The sequence below is a fragment of the Macaca thibetana genome, chromosome 6, assembly GCF_024542745.1.
Source record: "Macaca thibetana thibetana isolate TM-01 chromosome 6, ASM2454274v1, whole genome shotgun sequence".
In the NCBI taxonomy this organism is placed as follows: domain Eukaryota; kingdom Metazoa; phylum Chordata; class Mammalia; order Primates; family Cercopithecidae; genus Macaca; species Macaca thibetana.
Window position 1 is genome coordinate 10,255,246 of NC_065583.1, and position 7,937 is coordinate 10,263,182.

The 7,937-nt window shown below is 48.6% G+C and overlaps 1 long non-coding RNA gene across 1 annotated transcript; it reads right to left on the reverse strand.

Annotated features, from left to right (window-relative positions):
• Window positions 1-219: 219 nt before the first annotated feature.
• Window positions 220-7,661, reverse strand: LOC126956986 (uncharacterized). The gene is made up of 3 exons (XR_007726623.1): window positions 7,535-7,661; window positions 1,022-1,111; window positions 220-384 (listed from the first exon to the last, which is right to left on the reverse strand). It is a non-coding gene; the product is annotated as an uncharacterized LOC126956986 (long non-coding RNA).
• Window positions 7,662-7,937: the final 276 nt, after the last annotated feature.

A 7,937-nucleotide genomic window follows, 5' to 3' on the forward strand; every position in this document is an offset into this window, starting at 1 on the left:
CCTTGTCTCTTGGGTTGATGGGTGCAGCAAACCACCGTGTGGCACGTGTATACCTATGTAACAAACCTGCACATTCTGCACATGTATCCCAGAACTTAAAGTATTAAAAAAAAAGAAAAAAAAAAAAACAAAGAATGTCCTTGTCTCTGACCCTGGAATCTTGTGTCTTCTGCCAGGATCCATGAAACAATGCAGGCTAACTTGTTACCTTGTATACAAGTAGGATAAAAATCTCAGACCTTTTACAGTACTTGACAACAGTTTACTTAAATATTAAGAGAGAGTATGTCCTAGGTCAGGTTTCTTGGGAAGCTGGCTCTAAGATTGCAGGACTCCTCTCAGCTAGTCAAGCAGAAGAGGTGGCCCCAGGCCATCTCCTTGGGTCTGGGGAAGAGAGGCAGGTATAAAGCATCAGGCAGTGGGTGAATTCCCAGATGCCGCTGTCTGAACCTGCACTTCTCCTGTTTCCAGTCTGCATGCTGACCCTCTGCAAGGAGTGCTGAGATTAAACCCAGCTGAACACCGAGCCCCAGGGATGGGAACTCCACAAGTTCTGCACCCCGATTAGCAGGCAGACGGGGTTGTCAACCAGAGAGATAGAGGGCTGCCCGGACCAGGGTGCAGACCTCTCCCAAAAGCTAAAGACTTTAATTGAGGAATTATACATGTGACTATTTTTAGCCAGGTGAAATCTGTAGAAAGCAGATAGGCTCAAAATGCAGCAAAAACCTGCTTTGAATTTACAGAGCAGACCTCCACGGGAGGGAGGAGGGGTGACTTGGGGGCTCTCTTTCCAAGAAGAAAAGGTGGAAAGAATTTGATAAAAACGTGAAGGAGGGGTGTGGTGGCTCATGCCTGTAATTCCAACACCTTGGGAGGCCCAGGTGGGAGGATCGCTTGAGCCCAGGAGTTCAAGACCAGCCTAGGCAAATTGAGACCCTGTGTCGATTTAATTATATAAAATATATATGTATTTTTTAAAAAAAAAGGTAAGGGAGGACTCATTCCCACAGACACCCACTGTACATCAGGTATAATGCTCAGAGAAATGACGTCTCAGTGTGGCCCAAACTGCAGACCCCATTCCACCACTCCCACATGCAAGGACTACCTGTAAATTAGATACCGATTACAAATGCAAGCTCTGGTCAACATGAATAACAACAACAATGGACAGAAACACATCAGAGAAGCTGGCAAACTTCCCACAAAGGGCCAGAGAGTAAATATTTTGGGCTTGTAGGTAAGACTACTCAACTCTGTCACCATAATGCAAAAGTAGCCAGAGACAATATGTAAGTGAATGAATACAGCTGTGTTCCAATAAAACTTCATTTTTTAAAATGAATATATTTTATTTTGGACTGGATTTAGCCGTAGACCCACAGTTTGCCAACTGAAAATGTCAAAGTAAACTTACAAAACACGGTAGCCTGTTTTAAATATTAGCTCTGAGCAAATTAAAGGTTTTCAACCCCCATAAAATGTAAGATATTCCCAAGGTAATTTCAGGACGTTTTAGAGATAACAGTCCAGGCTGGGTGTGATGGCTCGTGCCTGTAATCCCAGTACTTTGGGAGACAGAGGCAGATAGATCACCTGAGGTCTGGAGTTCGAGACCAGCCTGACCAACATGGCAAAACCCCGTCTCTACTATAAATACAAAAAAAAAAAAAAAAATAGCCTGGTGGTGGCAAAAAAAAGTAGGGTGTAGTGGCAGGCACCTGTAAGCCCAGCTACTTGGGAGGCTGAGGCAGAATTGCTTGAACCCAGGAGACAGAGGTTGCAGTGAGCCAAGATCATGCCATTGCTCTCCAGCCCAGGTGACAGAGCGAGAATCTGTCTCAAAAAAATTAAAAATAAAGAAAGATACCAGCCCATAGAGCACTACAGGCCAGATAATTTGATAACACGACAAATTCTATCAAGGTGAAATTGTCTACTATAAATCACATCAAGGTGGTTCTGGGACAGGATATAGGGTGGCCAGATGAAATGTAGGATGACCAGTGAAACTTATTTTAAGATAAACAGCGAATAACGCTTTCATATAAATACATCTCATGCAACATTTGGGACATACTTATACCAAAAAATTATTTGGTGCTTAACTGACATTTGAGTTTAACCTGATGTCCCATATTTTTAATCTGCTAAATCTGGCAATCCTAATAACAGCATGTGTAATCTGAATCGAAGAGACTGTTGAAAGCCTACATCTACAGTTCTTTGTGACTGCAAGGCCAGGGCCAACTGAAGCTGATATCCCGGGACTCCCTACCACCACCCCACAAAGGCCCTAGATCCAAAGTAGAAAATTCACTGTTGAAGCAGCTAGATCCAGGTTCATACGCAAATTGCCTGGTACCTAGTGGGTAGATGAGAAATTGTAGTTGTGGGTTTTATTCATTTGCAGTTTCTTTTGTCATCGTTGTTTTGTCTCGTTTCGTTTTAAGACAGAGTCTTGCTCTGTCACCCAGGCTGGAGTGCAGTGGTGTGATCTCGGCTCACTGGAACCTGCGCCACCCGGGTTTAAGCGATTCTCCTGCCTCAGCCTCCTGAGTAACTGGGATTACAGGCATGCACCACCGCACTGGGCTAATTTTTGTATTTTTAGTAGAAACGGGGTTTCACTGTCTTGGCCAGGCTGGTCTCGAATTCCTGACTTCAAGTGATCCATCCACCTTGGCCTCCCAAAGTGCTGGGATTACAGGCGTGAGCCACCACGCCCGGCCCATTTGCCGTTTCTTGATGTGCTTTATTCTCCTTTTGTAAACGCTAACACTTGTTGGTGACCTTGGCAAAGTTTTTGAATTTTTCTTGAGCCTTAGTTTCCCCGTCTGTAACACAGGGATAATGCCAGCACCTTCAGGAACTATTGGTGTGAATTAAATGAGCCAATGTGTGTCAAGTGCTTGGCACCGTGCCTGACAACTGATGTGCTTTCTGCAGATTTTAACAAAGTCTCTGCTAACTGATTCCAGCTTCACATTCAACCTTCTATTAAATCTTCAGAACAACCAGAGAGTAGGTATTAAGATCCCCTTTCCGCAGAGCAGATACACTGAGGCTGTGAGCGCTCACTCATAAGGAAGAAGCAGGAGAGATGGGATTTGAACTGGCAGTTCTGGCTGCACTTGGCTCAACAACTGGCAAGGCTGGGCTGGGCTGGCTCCACACAGCCAGGATACAAAAGGCAGACTAGGCTATGGTTCAGCTTCCATAGACCTCAGACACAAGTCCCCCCATCTGCTGAGCAAGCTGCCAGCTTCCCAGCAGATGACACTAGCCTGCAGAACTGGCATTTTGACCTGGGTCAGGAATATGACCGTGGGCAATCAGCTCCAAGTTGGGCCACTGGAATCAGATCATCCAGGGGTTTTCCAGCTGCTGCGGGGCAGACAGGGGGAGAATTCCTCTGCCCCTTCAAGCATCCAGGGGTCTTCAGCCCTGAGGACCTCTCCCACTGCCCTAGATAGAAGCCCTCCCTTATGCCATTGGGGCCCAAGGCTTTCCAATCTCGGTTCCCCCCAAGCATCTTCCTTACCCACTTTTAGGCCTTACCTGACCCTGTACTTCTCCCTACCAGCCCAGGGCATGTTTAAAATCATCCAATCAATTCAATTATGTGTCATGATTTGCTTGGCGACTGTCTTCCTCATTTGGCTGGAAGCTCCACGGGGGCAAGACTTCATCTATCCCAGTAAACGTTTGTCGAATGACTAACAGACTGAGGCAACTAATATTTTTCAGGCATGTCTTATGTCCTAAGCACTTTACCTGCATTTTCGTTGTTGCATTGCCAAGCTAGTTTTGTGAGGTTGAAACTAGCAGTCTCATTTTACAGATAAGAAAACTGAGGTCCAGAGCCAGTCATAAAAAGCTGAGTGACATGGTAGTTAGGAGTGTGGCCTCTGCCACATGCTGGCTGTGCAGCTACAGGCACATCCATCACCTGTGAGATGGGAACAGTCACTTTACTACCTCAAGTGGCTGTTGTGAGGATTCAGTCAGAGAAGGATGAAAGGTACTCAGTGATGTCTCCGAAATACAATTAATGCAGGGAAATTGTTAATATTATTACTTTTGCCAAACCAGACAGCTAATAAGTGCTGGTACTGGGATCTGATTTCACTGTTCACACCACCACAGCAGAGAGAAGCAAGACAAAAAGGGGGTGGAGCTGGGAGCCTTGAGATTGCGGTCCTTGCATAACTTTAGCCAGGCCTGACTGCCCACTGAACCTTTTCCTAGAAAGATAGGCCTGGCCTTGCCACCCTTGATGCCATGAGGCTGACAGGGTTGGCAGGCAAGTGGGCTACAAGCCCCATCTTTAACTTCATGGCTGAGTTACACTGCCACCCAGGCTGGGGCTGGGCACACTGTGCCAAAGATGGAAATGGGACAGGAGAGAAGAGATAGCCCAAGGCCTGGACTTTTCTGCTTCCAGAATAGCCATTCATCTCTGTTCTTGTCCAAACCTGGAAAGAGAGCTTTATGGTACCCCTGGGAAAGGTGTAAGATGCAGAGTGAATGAATCCTCACGAGGGAGCCATGGTCGCAGCTGCCCCTCCAGCTCAACATGCATCATGAGAAACGTTCAGACTCTGGAGCTGGACATGCCTGAGGCCAAGCCCCAGGCTCACCACACCTGGACGTGTGGCCTTGGGCAGGCAGCTTTAGCCTCTGGGCCTCAGTTTTATCCATAAGGTGGGTAGAAAAAAACACCTCATCCTGGATTGCTGTGGGGTATAGAACAAAACTAAAACTAACGTGAGAAATGCACTTAGGCAAGGGGTGGGGAGCTAGGGGAGGGATAACATTAGGAGAAATACCTAATGTAGATGACGGGTTGATGGATGCAGCAAACCACCGTGGCATGTATATACCTATGTAACAAACTTGCATGTTCTACACATGTATCCCAGAACTTAAAGTATAATAAATATAAAAAGAAGAAGGAGAAGGAGGAGGAGGAGGAGGAGGAAGAAGAAGAGAAGAAGAAGAAGAAATAATGCACTTAGGCTGGGTTAGGTGACTCAGGATGCTAAGGAACGTGGCCACTCCAATGACCATATGGTCCCCCAGATATGATGGGACCTCCCAACACTTTGGGAGGCTAAGACAGGAGGATTGCTTGAGGCTAAGAGTTTGAGAACAGCCTGGGCAACATAGTAAGACCCTATCTCTATAAAAAAACATTTTTTAATTAGCCAGGTGTGGTGGCATGTGCCCGTGATTCCAGCTACTCAGGAGGATGTGGCAGGAGAATTGCTTGAGCCTGGGAGATTGAGGTTACAGCACGTTATGATCATGCTACTGTACTCCAGCCTGGCTGACAAAGTGAGATCCTGCCTCTAAGTAAACAAACAAATAAATAAAAACAAACATAAGTAGCTGGGCACGGTGGCTCATGCCTGTAATCCCAGCACTTTGGGAGGCTGAGGCTGGTGGATCACCTGAGGTCAGGAGTTCGAGACCAGCCTGGCCCAACATGGTGAAACCCTGTCTCTACTAAAAGTACAAAAAATTAGCCAGGCGTGGTAGCACAAGCCTGTAATCACAACTACTTGGGAAGCTGAGGCAGGAGAATTGCTTGAACCCTGGAGGTGGAGGTTTCAGTGAACCAAGATTGCGCCATTGCACTCCAGCCTGCACAACAGAGCGAGACTCTGTCTTAAAAAATAGTAAGAATAATAAAATTAACATAAGAAAAGCACTTGGCACACAGGAGGGGCTCTGTAAATGTCAGGTGGAGTTCCCTCTACCTCCCAGTCCCCCTCTCCGTCTGAGTCTCTCTTCCCAGTTCATTTCAGAGCAAGAGTTGGAAGGAACAAGAAGACCATCTTGGAGGCAAGCCTTAGTTAGGCTCTGCAGAAGGGATCCAGGGCCAAACATAACATCAGATTATTAAAAATGTGGACTGTAAACACCGGCACAACAGGCCAGAACACAGTGGCCAACACACCACAGCCCAGCTGCTGCTCATGCCCGTGGCCACACCACCTGCTGCCCCTGATTCTGGGATGGACCCAGCTCCACAGGCACCGGGCACAGACTGGTGTGTTTTTCCTGAGCTGAGCCCTGGGGACCTGGCCAAACCCTGTCCTCATAGCGAGAAGTCCTGGCAGGGTTCCTCAGGAGGAGAGGGCCTCCTACCCTGCCCCCTGCCCTTAGCCTTTAGGCTGGCCCTGAGGAGGTGACCAGAGACCAGGCCCCTCAGGGATTCTACAAGCTTGGGCCTGACAGTGTAGAGCCAGGTGCAGCATACAGGACGGGAACCCCAGCACCCCCAGTTAGCAGCTGTGTGAGCTTGGGCAAGCCACTTTAATTCTCTGAGCCCAAGAGTCCTCATCCAAGAAATGAGGTTATTGAAAGCCACCCCTCCCCAGCCTGTGGTGTGAGGGTTAAATGAGATAGTAAAGCACAGTGCTGGCAGAATAAAGGTAGGACCGGGCCTCAGTGCACCCTGGCATCCCACACCAAGCAGGACAAGTCTGATGCTGGGAACCAAGCTCCCATCGTATCTGGGGGCCATGTGGTCACTGGAATGGCCACTTTCCCTAAAGGTGAGCAGCCTGGGTGCAGAGCTGAGTGAGCAAGTCTTGGAGCCAAAGAATGCTGGATCTTTTTTGTTTTATTTGAGTTGAAGTCTTGCTCTGTCGCCCAGGCTGGAGTGCAATGGTGTGATCTCAGCTCACTGCAACCTTCGCCTCCCGGGTTCAAGTAATTCTCATGCCTTGGCCTCCTGAGTAGCTGGGATTACAGGCGTGCACCACCAAACCCAGCTGATTTTTGTATTTTTAGTAGAGATAAGGTTTCACCATGTTACCCAGGCTGACCTTGAACTCTTGACCTCAAGTGATCCACTCGCCTCGGCCTCTCGAAGTGCTGGAATTACAGGTGTGAGCCACCGAGCCCGGCCGGAAAGGTGGATTTGAACCCCACCCCCATAGCTGTCACTGCCCCATCTATAAATAGTGATATTACTTACCTCACTGACATACTTGCTCACTCAAGGAATTATTGAATTATTGGAAAAAGCATGAGGACCTGCCTTGTGTGCAGCTCTAGTCTCCATGGAACCCTAAGGTTGGGTTCCTGTCCTTAAGATCATTGTGAAGATTCAAGGAGATACTGTATGGCAATGGCTGGCATTCGGTAAGTGCTCTTTCTGAATAAGCTGGCTTCCCTACGTTAATTACTGCCTGCCTCTCTCCCTCCCCACCTTCCTTCCTCCTTCTCTTTCTCCCTTGGTGGCCCTTGCCTCCTTCCTTCCTTCTACTCCTACCCTCCCTTCTTCCCTCCCTCCCTCCCTCTGTCCCTCCTTTCCTTCCTTCCTCTGTGGGGCATGAATCAGACATGGGCCCTCTGGGAATAATTACATAGAAAATGGGGTGGAGAGTTCAACCCCCTCATTCCCCAAACAGGTACCAAGCCCTTCTTGGCAGGTGCAGACCAGCGCCCGGAAGGAAAAGACAGGGCTGGTGGCCACAACGGGAGAGAGGATTTAACAAACAACCCACTCAGTTACCTTCAAAAGACCAAGGCTTTGGCCCCCAGACCTTCCTTCCAGCCCTGAATTCTCTGATCCTCAGTTCTGGGAGGGAAAGGAGAGGAGGGGTTGGATGACTCAGTGCCCCTCTGGGCAGAGTTTGTTCCAGCCCAGGGGCCCAGGGAAGCCCCTTGTGGGGAGGGGTAGCTGCTGGTCACATAAGCTGCAACTGGCCCTGGGACGCCCCATTGTCACCCCAGGGTCATGACCCCACAGGAAAAGAAGCTGTGGGACCCTCCCCCGGCCAAGGCCTCCCCCGCCTGCCCCGCCTGTGTCACCGCCCAGCCTGGCTGAAACCTGATCCGGAGAGATAGAGCCGGCCGAGCCAGCCAGTTATGTCTTAATGTAATTTAGCTGTAATCGCAGCGTGTTTTCCCTCGCT